The sequence below is a fragment of the Otolemur garnettii genome, unplaced genomic scaffold (assembly GCF_000181295.1).
Source record: "Otolemur garnettii isolate 467f Iridium unplaced genomic scaffold, OtoGar3 scaffold00088, whole genome shotgun sequence".
In the NCBI taxonomy this organism is placed as follows: domain Eukaryota; kingdom Metazoa; phylum Chordata; class Mammalia; order Primates; family Galagidae; genus Otolemur; species Otolemur garnettii.
Window position 1 is genome coordinate 1,175,400 of NW_003852483.1, and position 17,124 is coordinate 1,192,523.

The window sequence follows — 17,124 nt, forward strand, 5'->3', positions numbered from 1 at the left end:
GGCTTCTGTTTTTGCATTTGTCAAAGTCAAGTAGTATGTGGACTGTCCCTCTAGTAGTAGAGTTGTTAGAGACTTGCATGTGACAGTGTGTGTAAAGCACAGTGTAGTAATTCAATACATGCCGTAAATGGCAGCTGTTAATAGCCGTCTTGTTCCTCCCTCAACCTGGCTAGAGTGCAGTGGCATCATCATAGCGCCCTGCTGCCTCAGACTCCTGAGCTCAAGTGATCCTCCTGCCTCTGCCAGGCTAATTTTTTCTATTTTTTGCAGAGACAGGGCTTTTGCTTAGGCTGGTCTCAAACTCCTGAGCTCAAGCAATCCTCCTGCCTCAGCCTTCCACAGTGCTGGGATCACAGGTGTGCACTACTGTGTCTGGCTCCTTAATAATTCTTATAAAAGTGATATATATATCTATATATCACTTTTTATAGATATATATATCTTTTTTCTTAATAATTCTTATGAAAGTGATTTTATATATATATATATAAGGGTATATTTATCTTTTTTCTTAATATGAAAAACTTAAAGCAAGGAAATTAGGATTCTTAGGTCTATAACTTTAAGGGCCAGGTGAACATAATCTTGAGGCAAGTGAGTCTTCACACCAAGACTGATGACTGAGAGGTCTTCCAGGGGCTATTGGTTGTCTTACTGGGAGGAGGTAGTTTTAGGGCTTTAAAAGGTCTAATTATATGAATGTTCAAGGAGTGATAGTGTTGAAGTGAAGGCAGAATAAGACTTTAAAAATAAGTGTTAAAGATCATTCTGGCATTATCATCTTTCTATTGGCAATGTGTTTTATAATTACAGTAGAACCTCTGCAAGTTGACCCCTCTAGGGACTGTAATAAACTGGTCAAGATGTGGGGTGGTCTTTGTTAAGGGAGTAGACCTGTACTGATACACACATGTGGTGCATGTCTGGTCCTTGAAAATGAGGTCACCTTAAGGAGGAGGTCATCAGCTGTGGAGTTTCTGTTGTAATCAGAATTAACACAATAACTTTGAGGACTTTTTTCTAAGTTAATCAAATCTATTTTCTTTTCTTTATGTGCTTTTAAACTTTTGCATAGGATAATCTTTTATATTTTAGCTCTTAAAATTTACTGCTATATTTCGTCAACAGAAGTAAATGTTTTCATTATAGAAAAATTGGGGCAAATCATTTATTTTAGTAAATCAGTGCGTATACATGGAACTGTTCTTTTCACTTCTTTCTGAAAGGTTGTCCTTTCTTATATATATTTGAAATCAACAGTCTAGTAGGTCTGTCTTTTAATATATACACATGAAATAATTTTGGGTGCATAAAATCTCTCTACATGGTAAAAGGATGTTTAAACTTATCATAGCCTATGTTAGCATAAACACCTTAATTATAATCAGGTAAATTTTTAACAGGTTCATAAGAAAAAATATGCTTAGTCCATCAGCATTAGAAAGAAGCTTTTGCAACATGTTCAAATTATCAATTGATAGCCTTACACATAATTAAAGCTTTCATTTGTATTTTGAAGTGGTAATATTAAAAAACGAAACTCATAAAACGTTATACCCATTTTTTTGGTTATCCTTTTAGCACTCTCTGTTTTCCCCAGAGTTGTCATTTTTTCCTTTTCTTTTTCTGCTCCTTAAAGGTTTGTCTTCTCTATATAGACGTCTGTATTCTAGTGATAATCTTGTTCATTTCTAAAAACTTACCACTTAAAAGTGGTCTTGCTTCCAATATCTTGAGCAGAGAAACTTCTCTTAATCTTTGTGAATCTTTTGCATTCTCACAACATAACATTTAACAGGGATTCAGCATTTTTTTGCTGAAGTTAATCAGCCTTTGAACTGTTGTTTAAATTCACTGATGCTTTTCTCAGGAACTGTTTGGGTATAGTAAGCAGCTCTCTGAACTGTCTCAGACTACCCTCTGTCCACTGCTAGTGTCTCTGGCTGCTAACTTTAGATCATTTTCTCTACATCATCTTTTCAGAAATCTTAGGAAAACAGATAATTAAACACTATTAAAGAGATTCCTACATTGCATTGAAGATTAGGCTAAGTGTAGCCAGACATTGCGGCAGGTGTCTGCAGTCCCAGCTGCTTGGGAGGCTGAGGCAAGAGAATTGCTTAAGTCCAAAAGTTGGAGGTTGCTGTGAGCTGTAATGCTATAGCACTCTACCAAGGATGACATAGTGAGACTCTGTCTCAAAAAAAAAAAAAAAAAAAAAAGATTGGGCTAAGGGATTTCTGACTTCTCATTTTAATCTTTAATGTAGGATTAATAACTGCTCCCCTACATTTTTAATTTATAGTCAAATTTTAGCTTAAAAAATAAGTAGTAGCTCAAAATATATGAATAAGAGAAGTCTTGTTCACTTTCTGCTCCATTCTTCTAAAGCAGTACTTTCAATAGAATTATGAATGGAACATTAAAAAATAAAGCAATTATTTTTATTATTTAATCTTCTAAAATTTTATTATACTAATATATAAAAATACACAGCCCATGTGCTACGCAATGACATTTTAATAGACCATTAATTACATCTTATAATCCATAAGATTATAATACTGTATTTTTACTGTCCCTTTCCTATGTTTAGGTTTAGATATACAAATAATTCCCATTATGTTGCTACACAGTTGCCTATAGTATTCTGTAAATTTTACCGAGTGGCTAGGAGCAATAGGCTATCCCACGTAGATTTGGTGTGTAGTAGGTTATACTATCTAGGTTTGTGTAAATGCGCTCTATGATACTTGAACGGTGGTGAAATTAACTAATAATTAAAACCTTTCTTAGAACTAAATGTGTTTATCATTAGGGGATGTTATATGCACCTGTTAAGCAGCTATTTAAAGCAGTACCTATGAGAACACATAAATATGATACTTATAAAGTGATACATATGATATGTGGACAGTGCATATTATTATTATTATTATTATTTTTTTTTTTTTGAGACGGAGCCTTAAGCTATCCCCCTGGGTAGAGTGCCATGTCATCACGCTCACAGCAACCTCCAACTCCTGGGCTCAAGCGAGCCTCCTGCCTCAGCCTCCCAAGTAGCTGGGACCACAGGTGCCCACCACAGCGCCTGGCCATTTTTTGGTTGCAGCCATCATTGTCGTTTGGCGGGCCCGGGCTGGGGATTTGAACCCGCCACCTTAGGTGTATGTGGCTGGCGCCTTAGCCACTTGAGCCACAGGTGCCGAGCCGACAGTGCATATTATAAGAGTAGCAAGAGTTGTATACAAAATGTTGGGCCGGTTATTACTACATACTAAAGTTGTATAAATTGTGTCTACAAATAAGATGATGGATTGGGTGATACTTTGTTTTTTCTGTCTTTAAACTTGTTAATTTTATTAATAAATCATATTGAGTAAATATATACAAAATAAATAATTTTGAAAAAATGACAAAGTATATTTTGGAAGCTAAAATTGTGCTATTAGCTGAGTTCCTGAATTATTGTTACAGCATTTGAGAGGAAAAATTTTAGACTAAAAGAGAAATTATGGATTAGTTTAGGCCCTTTAATTTTGTAGAATCTCTGTGAGGTGAAGGATCTGGTTAAAGATGGTGGCTTAGCTGAAGTTACTTCTCTTTATTCTTAGAGCAGGGTTTTCATTGTACGGTGGTTTCTAATCTTGGAGTATGAGAGTATGAGGTCTCCTTTTGAGGTTCTTTTTTTTTTTTTTTTTTGAGACAGAGCCTCAAGCTGTCCCCCTGGGCAGAGTGCCATGGCATTACAGCTCACAGCAACCTCCAACTCCTGGGCTCAAGCGAGTCTCCTGCCTCCGCCTCCCAAGTAGCTGGGACCACAGCGCCCGCCACAACGCCCGGCTATTTTTTGGTTGCAGCCGTCGTTGTTTGGCGGGTCCGGGCTGGGGATTCAAACCCGCCACCTTAGGTGTACGTGCCTGGCGCCTTAGCCGGTTGAGCTATAGGCGCCGAACCCCTTTTAAGGTTCTTAAAATTTTATACATTTATAAATTTGTGGCCCTACACTAATTCAGAAGATGTGTAATGTCAAAACGTCCTCATTACAGTGGCATATTAAAATGAATGTTTATGTTATCAATCATAGCAATATCTACTTACAGATAAAACTGTCACAGTTGTCATGGCTGTAGACAATGTTTCCCATACACGTGCGGTTTCATATGCTGTGTCCTGGGTGTAGCTCTAGGGTGGGAGTCACTGTTGTGTGCTCTTTCTTATAGATTAGAACACTGCTTCTGGGCTCATGGCTTCTTAGAATATTAGGAAACATCATGGAGTTAAAGCTTCTTCTAGAAGCATTGGCTCCTAGATTATACAAGGGATTGACCTGAATTGTGCTGCCTCCTTGAATGTTCTAGACATGGTTTATTCATTTTAAAAGTTTACCTTGTCTCTCTTTCTCTCTCCCATTTTAAAAGTTTACCTTGTCTCTCTTACACACACACACACACACACACACACACACACCCCTACACACCCCACACATGAAAGCTGAAATAATTCTGCTACTTCAACATGTTTAGGTTGTCAAAATATTAACATATAGTAGAACCTCTGTAAGTTGACCACCCTGGGGACTGCAACAAACTGGTCAACATACAGAGATGGTCAACATATAAGGCAGTAGGCCTACTATAGTGATATTTATGGTACCTCTCTGGGTCTGTGAAAATTAGGTAAGCTTAAGGAGGTAGTCCGTGTGGGGAAGGTCAACCATGAAGGTTCTGCTGTATGCCTATCATTAAATTATGAAAAAAGTCCTTTTGGTTGGGCTCTTGAATTGGGTGTAAATGTGTAATCACAGTCATCTGTTTATTTTTGTGTTTTTACTGTTTTAATACTAAATAGCAAAGTGCATGTACATTGTTTTTTACCATAACAGTTTTGAAATGAGGTTTTATGAGGAATTACTGAGCTTGATGATTTTTTCTTTTGAAATTCTTAAAATAGATGATAAACAATTCTTGGTAATCAATCCTTGTGTGTAGAACTCTAAATTGAGTGTTTTACTGAATTATGCCAGTGTGGGTTTTTTTAAAAAAGTAAAGATAGTTTTGCTTCTGCTTTTGAATTCTAGTAAATTGTGTTATGACTAAAGACTTCCCACTAAAATAGTCAACATGTGTTATCAAAATGGTGTGTATATTTTTCAAATGGATAGAAATGTCAGGACATGGACAGATACGTGGAAGCCTCTGACGAATGAATAATCTATTCATTTTTTTTTTTCAAAAATCTTTTTGTTTCAAAATCTTAGGCTGTCATATTTATGTATTTGAATATTAATCCCTTAGAGAGTTTGATAAATGAAGGGATAGATAACAACAAATTTGTATTAATTAGCCTGGGTTCTTTTATTGTTTTATTGTATAACATTTTTTGAAGTAAACTTTTTTATTTACTTGGTATAAAACTTACCAGTTTTAAGGTTATATAATTGCTAAGTTTCAACAGCTGTTTAAACCATGATTCCAGTCATGATGTGGAACATGTTTGTCACTTAAAAGCTTTCTTGTATGCATTTGTGGTCAATCCCTTTCTCTTGTCCTGACGCCTTAAAATACTGATCCCCTGCTGGCTACCATGATTTTGCCTCTTCTAGAATTTCTTATAAATGGATGAGTACTATAGGTGGTCTTTTATATAAAGCCTCTTTTATTTAGCATAATACTTTGAAGTTTATCTATGCTATACTTTCAGTAGTTTTATTCTGTGTATGATTTTTATTGTATTTCTGAGTGTGATTTTCATTTTATGGCTGAGTATTCATTGTATGTACCGAGTGGTTCATTGTATGGATGTACCACATTTTGTTTATTTACTCATTGATGGTCATATGGGTTTGTCCATTTTTTGGCTTTTGCACATACTGCTTCTGTATTCCCATTTGCTCTTTTTGTGAACATAATTTTATTTCTCTCAGGTAAATCTTTAGGAGTGTAATTATAACTGTATGTTTAGTTTTATAAGAAATCGTGACTAGGAATGGTTGTTCACTCCTGCCATCTTGGTACTTAGGGTGGCTGAAATGGGAGACTTGTCTTGAGGCCAGGAGTTCCAGACTGTAGTGAGTTATGATCACACCACTGTAGTCCAGCCTGAGTGACAGAGCGGGACTGCATCTCCTATAAAAACAAAACAAAAACCCAAAACCTGCCTACTGTTTTCTGTACTATTTTGAATTCATATTGGCAGTGTATGTTTTGAGAGTTTTACACATTTTATATCTTTGCCAACACTTAATAATGCTAGTTTTAAAACATTTTAGGCATACTAATGGATAGGTAGTCATAAATCATTGTGGTTTTATGTATTTATTTATTTTTATTTTTTTTGAGACAGAGTCTTACTATGTCATCCTCAGTAGAGTACTGTAGCGTCACAGCTCATAGCAACCTCACAGCAAACTCTTGGGCTTAAGCGATTTCTCTTGCCTCAGCCTCCCACAGAGCTGGGACTACAGGTGCCCACCACAATGGCCGACTCTTTTTTTTGTTTGTTTGCAGTTGTCATTGTTGTTGGGCAGGTTAGGGCTGGGTTTGAATGCGCCATCTATGGTGGATGTGGCTGGCACCCTAGCTGCTGAGCTACAGGCACCAAGCCAGTCATTGTGGTTTTAGTTTGTATTTCTCTTAGCAAATATGGTTTGGGGCATCTTTTTGTGGGCTTATTTGCCACATAGAACATGTGCCACTTTGCCACTTTCTTGGTGAAGTGTTTGTTCAAATGTTCCCCCATGTTTTTATTAAAATGTCTTTTTACTGAGCTGTTAAGAGTTCTTTCTGTGTTTTTGATACAGTTCTTTTATCTGATATGTTTTGTTAGTTTTCTCCCACTCAATTCCTTGCCCTTTTTTCTTTTATAATTTGTTTTGAAGAATAAACTTTTTATTTGAAGACTGATATGTACATTTTTTAATGATTTGTACTTTTTTGTGAATTATGAAATTTTATACTACTTCCAAGTCACAAAGATTTTTTTCTTATATTTTCTTCTAGTATTTTTGTGGTTTTTATGTCTAACATTTATTCCTATTATGCATTCTGTATATACTGTGAAGTAGGGATTGAGGTATTGTCGTATAATAAAGAATTTATTTGAGTCTTTGCTCTGATTCTTGGCATATTTCCTGAGTGATTTGAGTCTTTGCTCTGGTTCTTGGCATATTTCCTGAGTGATAAGAGTGCCTTTTGTTTGGTAATGAAATGACCCAAGGCAGAGGCCCCCTAGATAGCTTTAAGCTTTTCAGAAAAACCAAGTATATGTTAACCAGTTTGATTTAAGCATTCCAAATTATATATAGCAGCACATTGTACCCCATAAATGCATTAATGTACAGTTGTGATTTAATAAAAAAATTGTTAAGAGGAAAAAAATAAATTATTTAAAACAAAACAACTATGAGATTAGAGGGTTAGAATGTTTAAAACTGCCCCCCCCCCCCCGGAGAAGGGAGAGGGGCCTGTTATTGAGCTCAATCACCAGTAGTCCATAATTTTTTTTCTGACAGTCTAGTGAAACCCCCATAACAGTCCCTGACAGGGAGTCGGGTAGCTTCTGGGTTGATTAATGCATTGATTTTCTGGGAAGCTAGTAAGTCCACACTCAGGGTTCATGGAAGTCCTGCAGCTCCTCTTCTGATGCCTTGTCCTATATATCATTTCCATTTGTCTATTCCTGAGTTACATACTTTATAGTAGAGTAGTAACTGTAAATAAAGTTTTCCTGAGTCCTATGAGTCCTAGGTATTTTTGTGTGTTTCTTTTAGAGACAGGGCCTTGCTCTGTCACATGGGGTATGGTGTGGTGATTTGATCATAGCTTACTGTAACCTTGAATTTCTGGGCTCAAGTGATCCTCCTGTCTCAGCCTCCAGAGTAGCTGGGGCTGCAGGTGCATGCTACGTTTGCCTGATTTTTTATTTTTAATTTTTTGCAGAGATGGAATCTCACTATGTAGCCCAGGCTGGTGTCCAACTTTTGGTCCCAGTCCTCCTGTCTTGGCTTCCCAGAGTGCTTTGCTTACAGGCACTGGAGATGAGCCACTGGCATGGTCCCAATCTAGTGAATTAACATTTTTTCTGATATATCTGGTGGACCCAGTGTAAAGACAAGGGTCCGTACAAGAGGGAGGCAGGAGGAATCCAAGAAGGGGAAATGGTGATGGGAAGCAGAAGTTGGGGGTGACACAGGGAGAGGGGCCAGGAGCGAGTTAAGTCTTTTCAACAAACAATACTGAAAAAAATTACATATGAATATACAAAAAACAAAAATAAAATATCCCTATATACAATTAAAAAAATTGTGGCAGGCATTGGCAGCTCATACCTGTAATGCCAGCATATGGAAGGCCAAGGTAGGAGGATCACTTGAGCCCAGGAGATTGAGGTTGCAGTGAGGCCACTGACCTCTAGCAAGGAAAAGAGAGTGAGACTTTGGACTGCTTAAGAGGAATGAGGATAGCCTCTAAAGCTGGGAAAGGCAGGGAGCTCATTCTCTAACGCCTTCAGAAGGAATGCAGCCCTGCTATCCCAGGATAGACTGTTGACCTTGACCTGTCAGGTTATTTTAGTTATTTGTCCAGCAACAGTAGGAAGTTGAAACCAGGTGTGTCAGGGCTCGCATACTCTGGCCGTTAGGGGCTTCTCCTGTTCTGCCTGCTGCTGGTCTCCATGAGCTCCCACTGATACGTCCATCTCTAGTTCATCACCACCTGGTTAATTCTCATCTTTTCTTTTTCCATATTTGTATTATGTTGTCCACTCCATGTGGTCCTGTGGCCCTTCTTGCTCTCTGCTGGACAAAGCTCCTCCCTCAGACTCACTGTACTCTGTGTTCCCTTTGTACTGAGAAAGGCCTCTGCTCAAATGTCATCTCCTTAGAGAGTTGTTCTTTCCTCACTTAAGTCATAGCAGCCTCTCTACTTCCCCAACCCCATCACATTTTCCTATTTTAGCTTCATCTTTGAACTTTTCAGTTCCTGAATTTATTTTTTACTTATTTGTTATCGGTCTCCCTCCCCCACAGATAAGCTCCTGCACTGGAATTAGGGCAGAGGCCTGTTGCCAGAACAGTGCTGGCCCATGGAAGGTGCACATAGTCGGGGGATGATTGTAAATCATTTTGGTTGCTGAGGAAGTAACACCAGCCAAGTGTCATGGTTAAATAAAACAGACTTTGATACAGAGGGTGTGTAGGTGGCTTGTGTGGTTAAGAAGAGTGATTTATTCTTGAGATACTGTCAGGGTCTTACAGATAGAAGGTGGTACCTAGGGTATCAGGAAATCCAACCACTTCTGCAGCAAACCAGTGAAGATTAAACCATCAGCTTTATTACTTATTGTTAAAACTATTTGAAGAATGTGGCTTGGATATGCCCAAGTGGACTTCGGTGTCCCTCCATCCCCCACAACGGCTATCTTGGAGGAGCAGAGTTATCTCTGTGAGGGTGAGGAGGGAATGGGCTCCCCTGTGAGAGTGAGCCGCTGGTCAGAGGGCCTGGGCTTTTCTTTCCTCTCAGCTGCCGTGGTGGTTGGGGAGGAGGCAGTGAGAGGCTGGAGGGTCCTCCGTGTAGGTGGCCCGTGGAATGTGATTCAGCTTTGGAGCCTTGGTTAGGTTTGGTAAAACTCTAGCAGCTGGAAAGGCAGAATTGAAAAAATTAGAAAAAGGTTAGGTTTTTGTCATTCTCTTTTTTGAGATTGATATTTAGCAGCGCAGTTTGCTTTCTTAGGGCTTTCTCTGGGAATTGGTGGGCAAGGGTGTCCAAACAATACCTAACTTTTTTTTTTCCTCTGCTGCACATTGGAAAGAATTGCCTTTGGCCACACATTAGATGCGAAGAAAAAGTCTGCACCTAAATTTGTGGTATCTGATACCACAGATAAGCAAAAATAGTCCTTACAAAATTAGCATGTGGCCGTGGGCTGCAGATTGTACACCCCTGATACTGAGGTCAGCAAACTTTTTCTGTAAAGGGCCAGATATTTTAGACTTGTGTGCTCTCTTATAAATTTATCACATGTTCATTTTATTTTTATAGTTCTTCATAAAACATTTAAAGAACAGAGTGCAGACTGGACTGCAGGCCATTGTTTGCTGTCCCCTGTTTCTCTTCATTGTTGTTCCCGCCCATTTCGTGGAGCCTGGCTCTTGCCCTGAAGCGGATAGTGGGAGTTGGGCTGAGGTTCAGTAGCCTTTGCAGGATGAAGCCAGAGAGGCCTGACCATGGAGGCCATGTCTCTTGACATACAGTCAGAGTGTTCATTTTTCTTGTGTGCTTGGTGAGTGATCCGTACACAGCTGTGTAACTCATAATTTGTGAAGTATTTTGTTTGGTGATAATGTCATTTGAGTGAATGACAGATTCGAAAGGCCAAAACCAATTAGGATGATCTTGAGGTTTTTGGTTCTTAAACCCGCCCCCCCCCATTAGAATTTTCATTTGAGTAACTTAGGACTTTTTGTAGCCAAATAAAGTTGAGAGAGATGGAGATAGTATTTTTACATTTTCTAAAATATAAATAAAGTAATAAATACCAATATTATTTATTCATTAAAAGTTTTTAATAATGAATACATGTATTGCATGTTCCTTTCCTATGAATATTTGATGATTTTTCTTTGTTAAATTATAAGAAATATCTGTAAATCGGTTCCTTCTGTGACTAAGATAGACACCTACGAGGTGTGTTTCTTACAGTGTTGATTTGCTCCAGCAGTCAGTTCCTCTCCGGGAAGGAGCTGCTGGACCTGCACGTCACACTTCTCTCTCAGTATGGTCTCCAGGATTTGTTCAGCTCCCAGCTTTCTGTTTTGTTTTGTTGTTGTTTTTTTTTTTTTCTCTGATAATTGCCCGTGAATGGACAATTTAGTATTTAGCCTAAAGCATAGGGGAACTCTGATGGAAATTGTTTGAGCTCTTTCTCTGACAGACTCTTTTTTCCTTTCCGTTTCCCTGCCTGGAGAGTTCCAGCTGCCTCAGGCTCCCTGAACTCTGATCTTCTCAGATCAGCAAGGCCACTGTGCCCTGAGTCCCTCTCACACCAGCCTATAAAGTGCCTTCAGGAAGAAGGCTGGGACAGTTATAGGCTCCTGGAGTCTGTCACTACCTGTCAGTTACTCCATCCAAATCAGAGGTGCAAGTGCCCAGCTCCCTTTAGTGGGGAATGGTGTTGCAGAACCAAGGCTGGCTTCTGCACATGCCCATTGTTACTTGGGTGTGTACTTCTGGATTCTGTCCTGAGACAGACATAAGGAATTAATAGATAAATCGATAAATTATTTTACATATTCACACTCACATGTTTACATCAGTTTCTGTATTTATATATTAAAAACCATGAGTTCTGGCTCGGCGCCTGTGGCTCAAGTGGCTAAGGCGCCAGCCACATACACCTAAGGTGGCGGGTTTGAATCCAGCTTGGGCCAGCCAAACAACAGTGATGGCTGCACCCAAAAAATAGCCAGGTGTTGTGGCAGGCACCTGTGGTCCCAGTACTTGGGAGGCGGAGGCAGGAGACTCGCTTGAGCCCAGGAGTTGGAGGTTGCTGTGAGCTGTGATGCCACGGCACTCTACCTAGGGGGACAACTTTAGGCTCTGTCTCAAAAAAAAAAAAAAACAACAACATGAGTTCACACTGATAATTTACACTTCATCACCACAGGGTTCTTTCTTATCTTTTTCCTTTCCCTGTTTGTATTATTTACAATATAGTTATTCATTTGCTTAATCCTACAATACCTACAGAGTAGTTTTAGAATTTCTGATTCACACCACTATGATAAACTCATCTTTTAAATAGAACTTCCTATTTAATGGTCCCTGGCTCATGCTGGTTCAGCCTGACTAACCACTTAAACCATTTTAACAGTGGTGGAGAAACTATGAATTCAGTGGAAACTGTAACCTTATCCTAATCTGAGGAGTTATTTATTAAATGTTTAAATTTTGATAATTTCACTTTCTGAGTTAACGAGGATGTAACCCCATTCCAAGTTAAGGAGCATCTGTATTCTGTGTCCTTCGATTGAGGGTATGCACTACTGTAATGAATACAATACTTATTAAACGATGTGTTGAAAAGTTACTGGAGTTATTTTTTCTGCAGTTGGTTATGTTTTTAAAATTTGAAACAAAGTTAGGTTTCCTCCTGTTTATTTTCAATATGTAAAATATTAAATGTGATTTCAAAAGTGAAAACTGTACAAAGAGGTGTGGTCATAGAAGTGTCAGCATCCATTTCCTCCCTGTAATCCCTTACCTCTGATTCCTAGGGGCCCTCATTCATTCATCGAATAACTCATAACAGTCCTTAAGGGTGTTAATGAAGTCTCATTGGTTTTTAGGTTGTCCTTCATATGTTTCTTTGCAAAATTAAGGGTATGCCCATTTCCCTGTTTCCATTCTTCCTTATATGAGTAGGATTCCATAATACTCTTTCATACTTTATGTTTTGCAGTTAACAGTACCTCCTAGAGATCATGCCACATTTGTTCACGGGAATGTGGTGATAGCTGAAAGTGTATGAGGGGTAAAGGAGACTTTTTACGATAGAGATGTTACCACAGTTTGCATGCTGATGGGGCTAACCTGATTCTTTTGGAGAGGGAGAAATGACATCATCTTTAGGAAGGAAGCTTCGAAGTAGACCAGAGAGGCTGGGATGCTGGTTAGAAATGGAGGGTTTGGGTGTGGGTTTGGGTTGGTGAAAAGACACTTTACTTTGAGGAAAAAGGAAACACTGTATGTTAGAGTCTTGAAATTTGATAGAGTTCAGTGAGGCTTGCCATTAGGAGATGGGAGGAGGGGATGCTAAGTAGATGGGCTTTTTCACCAAGTGGGTAGTTATTATAAAATATATGAGTAATTTTTTAAAAATAGAAATTTTATGTTTAATTGGAGTAAAAGGTGGCTTCAGATACTGGATGAGAAGATACAAGTAAAAGTACTTAAGAATTGGTATTGTGGCCTGGTGTGCTAACTCACTCCTGTAATCCTAGCACTCTGGGAGGCCAAGCCAGGTAGATTGCTATTGCTTGAGCTTAGGAGTTTGAGACCAGCCTGAGCAAGAGGGAGAGCCCATCTCTAAAAACTAGCCAGGGGTTGTGGCGGCACCCATAGTCCCAGCTGCTTGGGAGGCTGAGGCGAGAGGATCACTTGAGCCCAAGAATTTAAGGTTGCTATGAGTTATGATGCCATGGCACTCTGCCAAAAGGGGATAAAGTGAGATGCTGTCTCAAAAAACAGAAAAGAATTTGTCTTGGTATTGAAGATCTGGTGCTCCAGAAGCTATGAGGATAGTCTAGTCTTACTAAGAGTGTAATACTCTTAACTTCTGATCATCTCCCATTCCTAACCTTAATCTGGAAATTTCCTATAATAAGAGCTATCCCTATGCTCTCACCAGTTAGGAGATTCCATTCCTTGAGAACTGATGTGGCCTGAAGCAGGACCAGTTTGTTATAATTGGTAACATATCATCTAGTATAGGGTTATCCAACCCTTTTTTCCCTCTGTTGTACATTAGAAGAATAAGAGTTGTCTTGGGCCACGCAGTAAGTATACAGACACTAAGAAAGCTGATGAACAAAGAAAAAAGGTCTGCATTTACTTTTTGTGATACCTGACACTACAGTTAAACCAAAAATGTTCTTGCAAAATCAGCATGGAGCCTGCAGCCCCCAGTTTGGACACCCCTCATCTAGTAGATGGTAAACTCTCAACTTCATGTCATAAAAAACTATCATAAATTGACTTGGCTTTTAGGATTGCTTGGTTTCTAGTGATTATGGATTTTTCTAAACTTCCTTTGGCTTTACTCTTCCTTATATGCCAGCTTTATCCTCAGCTTGGTGGCCTGAAGCTTTAGTAGTTCTGGGTTCCATCTCTATGCATGACCCTGTTGAAAGAAAGAGAAACTTCTGCTCCTGTCCAAGTTAGAGCCTTTAGATTGACCTTGATTTGATTACTTAGGGGAATGAAACATGTGGATTAGCTCAAGCTACCCAGAGCCCACCCCTAGATGTGGGGTTGGATTTATCTTCTTACAAAATACAAGCCCTGTGGGGAGTGGGGAAAGTAGATACCAGGACAAAAATAAGGCTGCCATTAGGAAATAGGAGGGGGGAAGTTGCGGCTAAGCAGAGGTCAATATTCATGGATTTTAAGAACTCCTATTGTAAACTGTCTTTGTTAGGGTTCACCTATAGGGAAAACACATGAATTTCACTCATTCATTTACCATTTTTCTTTGCAGGACCCTGTCATGTGTCAGGTACTGTTCTAGGATCTGGGGATAATAGCAGCAAAGAAGACAGAAATAACCTCTGCTCTGTGCAGCCTCCATAGGCAGTGGGGAGGGACCATCCTATTTTGCCAAAAGGATGTGTGACAATATTGTTTGAAGCTTGTGTAATGTTTGTATGTGACTATTTGGTTGATAGAGCTTGTAACGGAAGTGAAGGAGGAAGTAGATAACAAAGGTGGTAGGTAGAAAATAGAAACAAAAACAAATCATTGGCTTGCTCTTTCTTACTGATGTTTGTAAATCTAAAAATCAGAATTTTTACAGTTAGGGAGCAAAGAATATGGCTGTCACCTCAGTAAAATTATGAGCTATCAACATTTTCAAAAACTTTGCCTTTTTATAATGCAAGAACAAGAAGAATCAGAAGTAGTAATAATCGATTAAAGATGTACCTGAATTCTGGAATCAGTTCTTTAAAAACTCTGTTTTAGGTTCATGCATGTCAATTGGTTAATAATTTCATTCAAATGATATAGCTTGTTTTGTGTGTGTTTGTGGGTAGGTATGTGTATATATATACTTACATACGCATTTGTAGGTGTGTTTATATATACATATCTACACATACCAGGAAAATAAGACAAAAATAGAGGTTTATTATGTTTAAATTTTTATTAAAATTTCTACTAACGTTGGGATTTTATGTTATCCTTTTCTTTTGCCTTAAATTTTTAGTAAAATGACCTATATATGAAATAAAATCTGAAGAGTCCATTGGCCCCAATAGAAAGTGTGGGTTGTTTTTTTTGGTCTGCTGAGGGTTACTGTAATATACCTGTGTGATCATCATGTATTGTGGTTGGTGACTGGGCACTCAAGCACTCATGGAATATTTATGAAAATTAATAATCTGCTGGGCCATAAAACCTCCACAGATTTCAAAGGACTGTTGTTAACAGAGCTTATTCTGTCACCACAGGCAGTTAAGTTAGAATTCGTTTACAAAACGGTAATTAGAAAAAGTCCCTTACTTTGGGAAATTTAAGGTAATTTCTGTGTAACTCAACAAAGGAATCTTAGTAGAAGTTAGAAAATACTTAAAACTAACAAAAATACTTTGAAAATTGTATAATACAGTTAAGGTTCTTTAGGAAAGAAGAAAGGCTTAGAATGAATAAATATCCACCTTGGGAGACAGAAATAACTACAGAATAAATGCAGATGGGGAGAGGACAGGAAGTGAGCATAAGCTAGTGATGCGATAATCACACAGTAAGTAATAAAGATAATGAATCCCAGAGCTGGTTCTTTGAAAAGTCAGATAGTCAAACTTTTGGCAGGATTAATCAAGGAGGGAACAAATGAATACCTATAATCTTCAGATTGAAAAGGGAGCCAGGGATGTAAGTTCCACAGGGATTAAACTGGTAAAATAATATTGAGAACAAATTTATGCCAGTAAAGTCAGGATTTACGTGAAATGAACAAATTAATGGAAAATAAAACTTAACCACAAAACTGACTTAAGAAATAGAAAATTTCAGTAATCTCAGAGCCGTATGGAGCTTGAAGCAGTAGTTATAGTGCTTTCCACAGAGAAAGCTCGTGGCCACAATGACTTTGGAAATGTTATACCCAGAACATTCATGAAACAGAAAATTCTAATTTTATATACATTCTTTGAGAAAACCAAAAGACCCTTCCCCAGCTCATTTAACAGGCTGGGTAACCTTGATACAACTACCACTCAGGAGCAGCACAGGAAAGGAACACAGCAGACCAGTTTCCTGATGTGTGGAGACGCCACAGGTACAGAGAGAACCCACTCCAGCCAGGGCTGCTTGTAGTTAAGGCGCAGATGTAGCTATATGGAAATCATCGATTATCTTGACGTGATACTTATCTTTAATGTAAGGAATAAAAGCCTGTTCGGGGTGGGGTCAAGATAGACCAGGGTACTTGAATCGGTAGGACATATTCAAAAACTGGAATGATTCAGAAATGATGGCTTTGGTCACTTCACAGTAGTTTCTACAGATTTGTAGAGTATTTCATCTTTTACTACTGAGGAAAATGCAAGGTAAAATTACCATTTCTCATCCACTAGATTGGCAAAGTCTAGTAAGTGTTTGAGGATTCTCCAGAGAAACAGAACCAATAGGACATAAGAAGTTTACTATTAGGAATTGTCTCCCACAATTATGGAGATGGAGAAGCTCCACAGTCTTACCTGCAAACTCGAGGCCCAGGAAAACCAGTCGCATAGTTTAATCTGTGTCCAAAGGCTTGAGAACCAGGGAGCTAAGGATGTGAATCCCAGTCCAAGGAGAAGATGAGATGAGATGTCCCAGTTCATACAGTGAGAAAGGAAAAGGGGGGCAAATTCCTCCTCTTCCTGCCTTTTGTTCTCTTTAGGCTCTATTTAGGGATTGGGTGATGGCCTTCTACATTAGGAAGATCCCTGCTAGTCGCAACCAGAAGCACCCTCACAGATACACCCAGAACCAATGTCTGATCTGGGCACCCCATGGCCCAGGCAAGTTGACATGTAAAGTGAACCAGCACAGTAAGCCTGCCAGTCCCAGCGCTAGAGGTACTATGGAGCAGGGCACTGCTGGCGGCAATGCGTGCAGGTGGAGCCGCTCCATTCCATGTGACCTGGTAGCTAAACTCAGAGGGACATGGTTAAAAGCGGTGATCTCCCAGGCTGGGATGTTTCCAGATGCGCAGGAGGTGCACAGATGGTTTTAAAAGGATCTGTCTGAAACACAGTTCACATAGGTACCTTCTCTAAGGTGCTTCAGGCTGTTCTGGAGGTTCCAGTTCTCCATTTCCCAGTCATAGTTGCTTTACGCACAACAGAAAGTTAATCCTTTG

General features: G+C 39.0%; 1 protein-coding gene across 3 annotated transcripts in view; it reads left to right on the top strand.

Annotated features, from left to right (window-relative positions):
- Nucleotides 1–17,124, top strand: part of AUH (AU RNA binding methylglutaconyl-CoA hydratase) — a 165,765-nt gene that overhangs the window by 14,916 nt on the left and 133,725 nt on the right. The gene's annotated exons all lie outside the window — the stretch shown is intronic.